The sequence below is a fragment of the Capricornis sumatraensis genome, chromosome 9, assembly GCF_032405125.1.
Source record: "Capricornis sumatraensis isolate serow.1 chromosome 9, serow.2, whole genome shotgun sequence".
Classification (NCBI taxonomy): Eukaryota; Metazoa; Chordata; class Mammalia; order Artiodactyla; family Bovidae; genus Capricornis; species Capricornis sumatraensis.
This window is the reverse complement of record NC_091077.1, coordinates 57,228,170-57,241,192: the sequence shown is the minus strand read 5'-3', so window position 1 is coordinate 57,241,192 and position 13,023 is coordinate 57,228,170. Positions and strand designations below refer to the sequence as shown.

General features: G+C 37.9%; 1 non-coding gene across 1 annotated transcript; it reads right to left on the bottom strand.

Annotated features, from left to right (window-relative positions):
* Window positions 1-409: 409 nt before the first annotated feature.
* On the bottom strand, window positions 410-513 carry LOC138086762 (U6 spliceosomal RNA). The gene has a single exon (XR_011145457.1). It is a non-coding gene; the product is annotated as a U6 spliceosomal RNA (small nuclear RNA).
* Window positions 514-13,023: the final 12,510 nt, after the last annotated feature.

The following is a 13,023-nucleotide window of genomic DNA, read 5'->3' as shown; positions in this document are numbered from 1 at the left end:
TGTGGACTGCAGCCTACCAGGCTCCTCCATCCATGGGATTTGCCAGGCAAGAGTACTGGAGTGGGTTGCCATTGCCTTCTCCTTACCAACCATAGACCTACTCATAAGTTCCAGATTGTTTGCGGCACTTTTTTAATCCCTAGAATACAGCCCACTAAAGGTAACAAGGTCTGTTAAAAACCTTTAAACCTTGAAATCGATTCATTTGTTTCTCTTTATACTCAATGTTAGGGTTCTCCTAATATATTGATTTAATTTTTTGTGATAGTGTGCTTTTTAACTTTCTCCAGTTTTATTAACATATAACTGATATATAATATTTGAAAGTTTAAGGTATACAGCATAATGATTTGGTATATGTATACACTGTGATATGATTACCACAGTAAACTTAATTAATATCTGTAACAAAACTACAGACTGCTTTACAAGTTTGCATGTCATCCTTGTGCAGGGGCCATGCTAATCATCTCTGCATTATTTCAATTTGATATGTGCCACTGAAGTGAGCACTAACTTAATTATTTTGCATATGTAAAGCAGCAGCGTGGTTCAAAAGTCAAAACTATATTAAAATGTAACTCAGAGAAGTTTTAACCCCGTATATAGCCAATTATTAGTTTCTTGTTTATCCTTTAATTGCAAAAATAATCAAATGTGTATGTACATACACACACATATATCCTCATTTTGCCTTCTATTCAAATGGTAGCACACTATGTACACTCCTCTCTGCACCTTATTTTACTTCATTTTGTTTTATGTTATATACATGCAAGTGTTTTATAGCACTTGTATCTCACTTATTTGCTCTCTCAAATGTATTTGGTATTTCAGTTCAATTACTCAGTCGTGTCCAGCTCTTTGTGACCCCATGGACTGCAGCACACCAGGCCTCCCTGTTCATCACCAACTTGTGGAGCTTCCTCAAACTTATGTCCATCGACTAGGTAAAGCCATCCAACCATCTCATCCTCTGTCATCCCCTTCTCCTCTTGCCTTCAATCTTTCCCAGGATCAGGGTCTTTTCCAATGAGTGAGTTCTTCGCATCAGGTGGCCAAAGTATTGGAGTTTCAGGACTCCAATATGAATAATGAATATTCAGGACTGATTTCCTTTAGGATTGACTTTAGGATATGGTACTTAGGAAGTTTTTATTTTTATGATTTGGTATTTAGGAGGGTTTTATTTTTATGGTTACTTTTGTAAAGCTAAAATAACCTCAGTCTCCAACCTCACCTTAATTTTGTTATTTTCTAATGGTTCCCCAACAATACTGAAAACAGTCAACAATTTCTTTTGCTCTCTCATCTCTATCCACCAGCATCTTATTGCAATAAATATCCTTTGCCCCCATCGGCAACAAGTATATTCAATAAGTATATTCTATATTCTATCTCTAGTCAAGGCTATGGTTTTTCCAGTAGTCATGTATGGATGTGAGAGTTGGACTGTGAAGAAGGCTGAGCGCCAAAGAATTGATGCTTTTGAAGTGTGGTGTTGGAGAAGACTCTTGAGAGTCCCTTGGACTGCAAAGAGATCCAACCAGTCCATTCTGAAGGAGATCAGCCCTGGGATTTCTTTGGAGGGAATGATGCTGAAGCTGAAACTCCAGTACTTTGGCCACCTCACGTGAAGAGTTGACTCATTGGAAAAGACTCTGATGCTGGGAGAGATTGGGGGCAGGAGGAGAAGGGGACGACCAAGGATGAGATGGCTGGATGGCATCACAGACTCGATGGACGTGAGTCTGAGTGAACTCTGGGAGTTAGTGATGGACAGGGAGGCCTGGCGTGCTGCGATTCACGGGGTCGCAAGGAGTCGGACATGACTAAGCGACTGAACTGAACTGAACTGATATTCTCTCTCTCTTATCATTCTTCCCTTTAATTATTGTATAATATCTTCTTTGCCTGAGCATGTACTCTTCTTACAACCATCATAGTTTTCTGAGTAAATATATACTTCATGCTCGCCATCGGGCTTTATGCCAATGTCTTTTCATTTTCGTTCTCTAAAAAGCCTTTCTTCAGTAAATTCATGGGAGCAGTATTCTCGTTTATTTCATGTTCATCATTTGTGACCTGTTAGCTGGATATAAAATCTTTGGCTGATGTTTTCTTTCCTTGAATATCTTCAATATGTTACACTATCTCTTCTGGAATAAAGTCTGAAGACAATTATATCTTTTTTTTTTTTTGAAGACAATTATTTCTTTCCCATCAAGGTGACTTGATATTTTGACTAGATACCCAAATGATATTTTTCTTTCTTGTAATGTCCAGAAGTTTGAGAATATACCTTGACATTAGTCATTCTGGATTGATTTTCCTAGGTAGTATCAAATCTCTTTTTCCTCAGGAAAAATTTTCTTAAAAGTTTGCTTTTTAAATTTAAATTACTTTTAAATTTCCATTGCTTTTTTCTTCCCTGTGTCTTCTATTATATATGGCTTGTTCATTTGCTTGTTTACCTTCTACATCCATCACTTCCTTTCAGATCTTTGATTTGTTGGAATTCCCTCCTTTTCACCTACTGTTTATTTAAAGGTGTTATAATGTATTTATTCACTTCTATTTTTCCAATTTTAATCTCCATTTCTCAAATGATTAATATTAATTCTAATTGGGAGTTCTCCTACATTTCTGAGAGTCTCTAATTCTGATTTATATACTTCTTTCCTGTCTAATATGATTTTATTAGTTTTTTTTAGCTCATTTTGAAATAGTTAAAATTTTCATGTCTTATAAGCATGTCTTCCTTGTATATTTTCATTGTTAGAATGTTATTAGACTCTTTTTCCTTTCTTTTTTTGCAATGACTTAGTGTTGGACTTTTTTCTAGTTTTATTGAGATACAATCAACATAGAACATTGTATAAGTTTAAGGTGTACAATGATTTGATATACTTATATATTGCAAAATGATCATCACAATAAGGTTAGTTAACACATCTGACAATGTTTGATTTGAACACAATCTTATTCTATTATTTATTTTTATAGGAATTTAGTTTTTCCTTTATGAAGAAAGGGTGAACCAGGGGTACCTTTTCTGGCTTCATTATTCTAGATTTCCTTCTTCTGGTATCCTTATCAAGAATTTTTTTAATGGCCTTTTATACGTTCTGAGATGAAGTTCCTCTGCTCTTTTATCTAGACTTTCTTTTTCCTTTACTTCTATTATCCCATACTTGCTCATTTGGATTCTATTCTCAGAAGTCTTCTTTTGTTATAAGGTTTTCTTCTGAAAAGCAGCTTTGTAATTAAGTTGCAGTTCAAAGAGCCAAAACCATCACAGCTACTTTACACCTTATCTGGGACCCCATACCCCTATCTTTACTGAAGTGTAGAAACCCCCTCACAGTCCCAGTAGTTGTTCTCAGATTGGTCTACTCTGATTTTCAGTGAGCCAGAAATGGTATGGACCTAACAGAAGCAGAAGATATTAAGAAGAGGTGACAAGAATACATAGAAGAACTACACAAAAAAGATCTTCATGACCCAGATAACACAATGGTGTGATCACTCACCTAGAGCCAGACATTCTAGAGTGCAAAGTCAAGTGGGCCTTAGGAAGCATCACCGTGAACAAAGCTAGTGGAGGTGATGGAATTACAGTTGAGCTATTTCAAATCCTAAATGATGATGCTGTGAAAGTGCTGCACTCAGTTCAGTTCAGTTCAGTCGCTCAGTTGTGTCTGACTCTTTGCGACCCCATGAACCACAGCACACCAGGCCTCCCTGTCCATCACCAACTTCCAGAGTCCACCCAAACCCATGTCCGTTGTGTCAATGATGCCATCCAACCATCTTATCTTCTGTCGTCCCCTTCTCCTCCTACCCTCAATCTTTCCCAGCATCAGGGTCTTTTCAAAAGAGTCAGCTCTCTGCATCAGGTGGCCAAAGTATTGGAGTTTCAGCTTTAGCATCAGTCCCTCCAATGAACACCCAGGACTGATTTCCTTTAGGATGGACTGGTTGGATCTCCTTGCAGTCCAAGGGACTCTCAACAGTCTTCTCCAACACCACAGTTCAAAAGCATCAACTCTTCTGTGCTCAGCTTTCTTTATAGTCCAACTCTCACATTCACACATGACTACTGGAAAAACCATAGCCTTGACTAGACGGACCTTTGTTGGCAAAGTAATATATCTGCTTTTTAATATGCTGTCTAGGTTGGTCATAACTTTCCTTTCAAGGAGCAAGCATCTTTTAATTTCATGGCTGCCATCACCATCTGCAGTGATTTTGGAGCCCAGAAAAATAAAGTCAGCCACTGTTTCCACTGTTTCCCCATCTATTTGCCATGAAGTGATGGCAAAAACAAGACCGAGAGGGGACTGTGGCTCAGATCATGAACTCCTTATTGCCAAATTCAGACTTAAATTGAAGAAAGTGGGGGAAACCACTAGACCATTCAGGTATGACCTAAATCAAATCCCTTATGATTATACAGTGGAAGTGAGAAATAGATTTAAGGGACTAGATCTGATAGACAGAGTGCCTGATGAACTATGGACAGAGGTTCATGACATTGTACAGGAGACAGGGATCAAGACCATCCCCAAGAAAAAGAAATGCAAAAAAGCAAAATGGCTATCTGAGGAGGCTTTACCAATAGCTGTGAAAAGAAGCAAAAAGCAAAGGAGAAAAGGAAAAACATACCCATTTGAATACAGAGTTCCAAAGAATAGCAAGGAGAGATAAGAAAGCCTTCCTCAGTGATCAATGCTGCACTCAATATGTCAGCAAATTTGGAAAATTCAGCAGTGGCCACAGGACTGGAAAAGGTCAGTTTTTAATTCCAATCCCAGAGAAAGGCAATGTCAAAGAATTCTCAAACTACCGCACAACTGCACTTATCTCACATGCTAGCAAAGTAATGCTCAAAATTCTCCAAGCCAGGCTTCAACAGTACGTGAACCATGAACTTCCAGATGTTCAAGTTGGATTTAAAAAAGGCAGAGGAACCAGAGATCAATTGCCAACATCCATGGATCATAAAAAAAGCAAGAGAGTTACAGAAAAACATCTACTTCTGCTATACTGCCTACGCCAAAGCCTTTGATTGTGTGGATCACAACAAACTGTGGAAAATTCTTCAAGAGATGGGAATACCAGACCACTTTACCTGCCTTCTGAGAAATCTGTATGCAGGTCAAGGAGCAACAGTTATAACTGGACATGAAACAACAGACTGGTTCTAAATTGGGAAAGGAGTATGTCAAGGCTGCATATGGTCACCCTGCTTATTTAACTTATATGCAGAGTACATCATGCAAAATGCTGGGCTGGATTAAGCACAAGCCGGAATCAAGGTTGCTGGGAAAAATATCATTAACCTCAGATATCCAGATGACACCACCCTTATGGCAGAAAGCGAAGAAAAACTAAAGAGCCTCTTGGTGAACGTGAAAGAGGAGAGTGAAAAAGTTGGCTTAAAACTCAGCATTCAGAAAACTAAGATCATGGCAGCTGGTCCCATCACTTCATGGCAAATAGATGGGGAAACATCAGAAGCAGTGAGAGACTTTATTTTCTTGGGCTCCAAAATCACTGCAGATGCTGACTCCAGCCATGAAATTAAAGACACTTGCTCCTTATAAGAAAAGTTATGACCAACCTAGACAGCATATTAAAAAGCAGATATATTACTTTGCCAACAAAGGTTGGTGTAGTCAAAGCTATGATTTTTCCAGTAGTCATGTATGGATGTAAGTTGGACTATAAAGAAAGCTGAGCACAGAAGAATTGATGCTTTTGAACTGTGGTGTTGGAGAAGACTGTTGAGAGTCCCTTGGACTGCAAGGACATCCAACCAGTCTATCGTAAAGGAAATCAGTCCTGAATATTCATTGGAAGGACTGGTGCTAAAGTTGAAACTCCAATATTTTGGCCACCTGATGCAAAGAACTCACTCATTTGAAAAGACCCTGATGCTGGGAAAGATTGAAGGCACGAGGAGAAGGGAACAACAGAGGATGAGATGGTGGGATGGCTCACTGACTAGATGGACATGAGTTTGAGTAAGCTCTGGAAGTTGGTGATGGACAGAGAAGCCTGGCGTGCTGCAGTCCATGGGGTCGCAAAGGGTTGGACACGACTGAGCGACTGAACTGAACTGAACTAGCTAGCGCCAGTCTTAAGAGTTCTGTTCTCGGGTCTGTCAGATACCTCATGGCTTCCTCCTGCACAGACCCTGATAGGATGTGGGTCTTAAACTACTGGTAATTTTCCTCCATCTGCTCATATTTTGAGGTTCACGAGAATATCCTTTTCATCTAGAGCAAAAATTTGAAAAAGTTAATGTCAATCAAGGAGGAATTGGCTTAAAAATGTAGTATAATATCATTATAGTTATTAATAAGGTGAAATCAGTGGTCAATTTTATGTAACAATATGAAAAGCAATATATTGTTAAACAGGAGATACAAAGCTTTTATATTATGACATAATTAATATTTTTTAATGTCTTAATACATATTTTTAGGGCTTCCCTGGTGGCTTAGTGGTAAAGAATCTGCCAGCCAACTCAGGAGACATAGGTTCAACCCCTGATCTGGGACGATCCCACTTGCGGAGCACCTAAGCCTGCACCACAACTACTGAGCCTGTGTTCTAGAGCCTGGGAGTGGAAACTACCGGGCCCACGCCCCACAGCTACTGAAGTCCGTGTGCTCCGGAGTCCATGCTCTGCAACAAGAGAAGCCGCCTGCAATGAGAAGCCTGCACACAGCAACTAGAGCACAAGTCCTGCTCACTGCAACTAGAGAGAAGTCCACGTAGCAGCGAAGACCCAGCAGAGCCAAAAATAAGTAAATAAAAATTAAATATTATATATATACTTTAATGTTAAGAATACATGTATGTATATATTAGTGTAAAAGATGCCTAGAAAAAGGAACACCCATTTATTCAGGTACTGGTGGGAGGAAGCTTTGTCTACTTTATACATATGAGTTGTACAGATAAGTAATATTAGATTCTTTTATTGAGCTTAAGTTGGCCTGTAGATCTGGTCAGGAAGGGCTCCTACCTTGGACCTCATTTGTGAGAGAGTCTGATAGTCACGAACACACAGTGAAATGGTAAGCTTGTTAAAGACCCTATGAGATTGGGTACCCACTACTGACACAGAGTAGCCATCATCGTAAACATCCACATTGATGACTAACACCATTTAGATTGCAGAAAATGCTTCTGCACATCTCTTGCTCTCTGTTCTGAAAGCAAAAGGTACCTTAACTCAATCAAATGTCAAGAAGAATCATGAGTTGTCCTGCTGCCAACAGCATAGGACACTGCTTAGCATAAGGAGAATTTGAGCTGTGGAAGCATTTAGGTAAGAGAAAAGACAAATTAATTCACTTGTCAAATCCTTCCTCTCAGATGTCATGAATGCTATAGATTCTTGCATGATAAAGTATCATTTCCCAGGAGTACTGAGCGTCTACTTTCTTGCTTTCTTCAAGTTCCAGCTTGTAGACCTGTAAGCACTCATGAATAAATGCAGTATTTTCAATAATTACCTATGGCAGCCAGAGAACATTTTACAATATTAAACAATATTATCCTTATATCACGCTTCCCTGGTAGCTCAGTGATGAAGAATTCACCTGCCAATATAGGAGACACAGGTTCACTCTCTGGGTCAGGAAGGTCCCCTGGAGTACGCAACCACTCCAGTATTCTTGTCTGGGAAATATGGATGGAGGAGGCTGGTGGGCTACAGTCCATAGGCTCCCAAAGAGTCGGACACAAAGGAAGCAACTAAACAACAATCCTTATATCATTTTTATATATACTCCAGATATAACATGTTTGAGCATATATAGCAATTTTTGGCATTGGAAACTGATGGATATTGAATATAAGAATTATAAATAATTTTATGCTTAGGAGAATATAAGCTATAATGACATTTTAAAACTAAAGTAAAAACTAAGCTTTATTTGAATAATTTTTGTTTAAATTGTAATGACCAACCATTATTATTTTGATTTGTTTTTAACTTTAATAGATTATTTTAGAAGAAAAATGACATTTTGAAAAAAGGAGGTCCCTATTCTGTGAGAGACAACAAATAGGAAAAATAATTTTGATTTTCAATATTTTAACATCTCTTTTAATTGTATTCTTTTTTTTTTTAGTTCTACCAGTTTATTGCTACCAACCCGTCACCCTCCACCCTCATGCACACATGCTTAGTCATGTGACCCCATGGACTGCAGCCCACCAGGCTCCTCTGTCCATGGACGTTTCCAGGCAAGAATACTGGAGTGGGTTGCCATTTCCTTCTCCCTTTAATTGTATTTTTGATGACATATATTCAAACTTGGAACCTTTTGAATATAATTACATTTTATCTTTTAATTCTATAGATCATTGAAAATGAGAACAAGTTGAGACTGGGATAGAAACACAAAACATGACAGTAAGGCTCAGAAAAGTAAGGACTGAAAAGATATTAGAGTATATTCAAAGAGATGGTCTGCTTCATTTTTTAAATTTCAGACATTGAAAGTAAACAGGCTTCTGCTGAGCATGACCCACACACAGTTCACAAGCAGGTATTACAAGTTCTTTATTTAATGTATTTTAGCTACTATGCAAAACCAGGAAATGCACAAGCAAAGTATATTTACCATCCATGACTCAAAAAGATTGAATGAAACACCTATTACTTTATGTTCTTTACTAATGAAGTTTTTTTTCCTGGTCAAAACAATGAAACATATGTTTTTTCTATAAAATTCACAACACATGCAATTCTGGCCTACCCATCAGAAGATAAATTGCAAAAAAAATTTGGCAACTTGATGAGAAATATGATATCTTTGGATCTTTATTGTTTGTTGGAAAGTGATCCTGGGAAAAATCTGTCATATCCTTCTGAAACCATCTGATTGATTCAGGAAAAATGTTAAGTTGATTCAAATTATTGGCTATGAATTTTCCATTGAATAAATGGCAGAAAATTTAATATTTCAAACAAAAACAAAATGTTTTTCAAATAGAGAAAGTAACCACAGAAACTTTTTAATATCTTAAGATGGAAGACCAAAGTATTTTGTTACTATTATTACACATATCACAGTCAATTTTCACAATTAGTTTTGGCCAGGGGAACCATTTGTGACTAGAAATACTTAGGTTCTCAATTAAAAGAATACAAAATGTTACCTGTACCAAAAATAAACAAAACCACAACATATGCAAAAACTAGAAGTGAAAAAAAAAGCCCTAAAGAATAGCAAACAGGGAACTTCCTCGTGGTCATGTGGTTAAGAATCTGCCGTGTAATGTAGGGGACACAGATTGAATCCTGGTCAGGGAACTAAGCTCCCACATGCTACAGAGAAACTATCCCACATGCGGCAACTAGAGAGCCCTTGCACCACAAGCAGACTGGATGTGACTCAATGAAGATCCTGCAGGCTGCAATGAAGACCCGATGCAGCCAAAAAATAGATAAGTAAGTATTAAAAATAGCAAATAGTAATCAACCAAGAAACCAGTAAACACATAAATATTAATCTTGGAATGATATTCTTAAAGAATAGTCACAGGACTCAATATTTTGTAATAACCTGTAAGGGAAAAGAACCTGAAAAAAGAATATATAATACATATGTGTGTGTGTGTATATATACATATATATGTATGTATACATGTGTGTGTGTAACTGAATCACTGTGCTATATACCTGAAACTAACACAACATGGTAAACCAACTACAAGTTAAAAAAAAATAATCACAGGTATTCCATATTTAACCAAGTTTTGCAAGACAGTAGCACACCATCTATAGAAAACAACGGACATTTTCTAGTTTGGTAGAAAAAATTTGATGTCAGAAAACTTTCAAATTTGATGTTAGAATGTAAGATAGATTTTTTTAAAGCCATATAAAAATAGATAATTCAAAATAGTATTAAAAATGAGAAAAGAAATTACACATACAAGTTTTAACATTAACGACAACTAATTTAACTAGAGTATGCTAGGACAAATCATACTGAACAACTAACATTCATCATGTCCAGTCATGACACGACCGTCACACAGTCATGTCCAGCTCTTTGCGACCCCATGGACTGTAGCCCACCAGGCTCCTCTGTCCATAGGGATTCTCCAGGTAAGAATACTGGAGTGGGTTGCCTCGCCCTCCTCCAGGGGATCTTCCCAACCCAGGGATTGAATCCAAGTCTCCGCATTGCAGGCAGATTCTTTATTGTCTGAGCCACCAGGGAAGCCCAAGAATACTGGAGTGGGTAGCCTATCCCTTCTCCAGGGGAACTTCCCAACCCAGGAATCGAACTGAGGTCTCTTGCATTGTAGGTGGATTCTTTACCAGCTGAGCTACCAGGAAAGCCCAACATTCAATGTACATATGGTCAAACTATCAAAAGATAAAAATTGAGGAAGTCAAAATGAACATTTTATTGGTTTCACACAGATTGTAAAAAGTGGAACTACAAAACCAACTTTGAATTTCGGGCATTGATGGAAAAAACAGTGAGGGCACGCTAATGATAATAGCCACTGGGAAGGAACAAGTGTTATTTTTGTGAGCCATGGACAATGCATTATTTGAGTTTCTTATTCAGAGACAAATTCTCAGCCATACTAAGTGATAGCATTTTTGGTGCAATTCAATGATTGCATAGGACATTTTCTATATTTGTCCAAATATGAAATGTCTTGATTTTTAAAAACATGTCATATTTACCACTAAAACTGCTTTCAGACACACAAACAAAAAGTTGACTAAATGCCATTAAAACAATAAAAGTTAATTTACACAAAGTAACAAGATGCACTAGAATTATACAAGAAATAAAAGGTGATCATTATGTAAAGAGAACGGTGATCTTTAACAAAATAAATATTTTTGAATTTGCAGTGCCCACAGCTATTTTTGAACTGCTGCTTGCTATTAATAATATTAGCCAAAGCTTGCAGAAACTTCAAAATTCAAACTGATACAAGTTTGGCTCTTTTCCTTTTTAAGATGAATTCTTTTTAACTTAGAGAAACTCTTTTCCTTAAATTGAAATAAACTGTATGTGAAGTGTGTAACAAATGTGACATTCCTATAAAATATAGGAAAACAAAAACAAGTAAATATTTTTATGCAAATAAAAATATTTGCATCACTATAAAGAATGTGTATGTACTCAGTCGTGTCTGACTCTGTGACCCCATGGACTGTAGCCCGCCAGGCTCCTCTGTCCATGGGATTTTCCAGGCAAGAATACTGGAGTGGATTGCCATTTTCTCCTCCAGGGGATCTTTCAGACCTAGAGATGGAACCTGCATCTCTTGCGTCTCCTGCATTGGCAGGCAGATTCTTTACTGCTGTTCCACCAGGCCTTCCCCATAAAAAGAATACTTGCACACAAATAATCTCCAAACTTCTTTTCATTTATTCACTTTGTGAGTGTGTGTGTGTGTGCTGCACATGGGCTTTATCTAATTCTGGAAAGCAGGGAGCTACTCTCTAGTGGTGGTGCATGGGTTCTCATTGTGACGGCTTCACTTGTTGCAGAGCATAGGCTCTGGGCGCACAGGCTTCAATAGTTGTAGCATATGGGCTCAGTAGCTGCGAGTTGCTGGCTCCAGGGGGCACAGGCCTCAGTAGTTGTGGCACATGGGCTCATTTGTTGCAGCTCTAGGGGTCTAGAGCACAGACTCAGTAAGAGACATGGGTTCGATCCCTGAGTTGGGACGATCCTCTGGAGGAGGGCATGGCAACCCACTCCAGTATTCTTGTCTGGAGAATTCCATGGACAGAGGAGCCTGGTGGGCTACAGTCCATTGGGTCCCAGAGAGTTGGACATGACTGAAGCAGCTGAGCATGCACACACATACACATGGACCAAAGTACAGTGTCAATTAAATAGAGATTTGAATAAATCATAGAAAATTGCCAATTTTTGGTCTTCCTTATAATATTTCAATCTTGAAATTTCTTAAAAAAGGACATGAGGCTTCCATTTGGGGCGGGCTTCCAATCTGCTGGGTGCTGAAGGGTAAGAAATTAATATTTTATGGATCTAGATATTGCTTTGAGAGACTGTGAGAACTGCAATATAAGTGGTAATGATTTATATGATGGATTCAAATATTTAATAATATTTTCTATAAATAATAATTAACATAAGACCCTATCATACTATTTGGACTCTAATGTATAAAATTCATTGTTAATTTCTGAATGTAAATGTTACTACAATAATGTTATTGACTATTTCAGTTGCTATTGGCTAAATAAAAAGTTTTTTCCATATTAAAAATAACTTTTTTTCTTTTGAACTTTTTATTTTGTATTGGGGTATAGCCAATGGTAGCTCAGCTAGTAAAGAATCCACCTGCAATTCAGGAGACCCTAGTTCAGTTCCTGGCTTGGGAAGTTCCCCTGGAGAAGGGATAAGCTACCCACTCCAGTATTCTTGGGCTTCCCTGATGACTCAGATGGTAAAGAATCACCTGCAATGTGGGAGACTTGGATTCAATCCCTGGGTTGGGAAGATCCCCTGGAGGAGGGCATGGCAACCCACTCCAGTATTCTTGCCTGGAGAACCCCCATGGACAGAGGAACCCGGCGGGTTATAGTCCAACGGGTCACAAAGTGTCAGACACTACTGAGCAACTAAGCTCAAATATATAGCCAGTTAACAGTGTTGTGACAGTTTTAGGAAAATAGTGAAGGGATTCAGCCATGCATATACATGTATCCATTCTCCCCCAAACACCCCTTCCATCCAGGCTCATATTAAAGTTAATTTAAAAATAAAAATATAATGACTTAAGCAAGGTTGACTAATTTGACATTACTACCATTAGAATGAAAATTATGTAAAAATCATGATTATAACAACATAATTAGCAATTTTGCTAAAATGAGGGAAAAATTTTATGTAATAAATATATCATAATGTATGAATTATGTATGTCTTTGTCAGCCAAAGAACAAAACTGCCACATCTGTGCAAAAAAATTAAAGATCAGCCAACT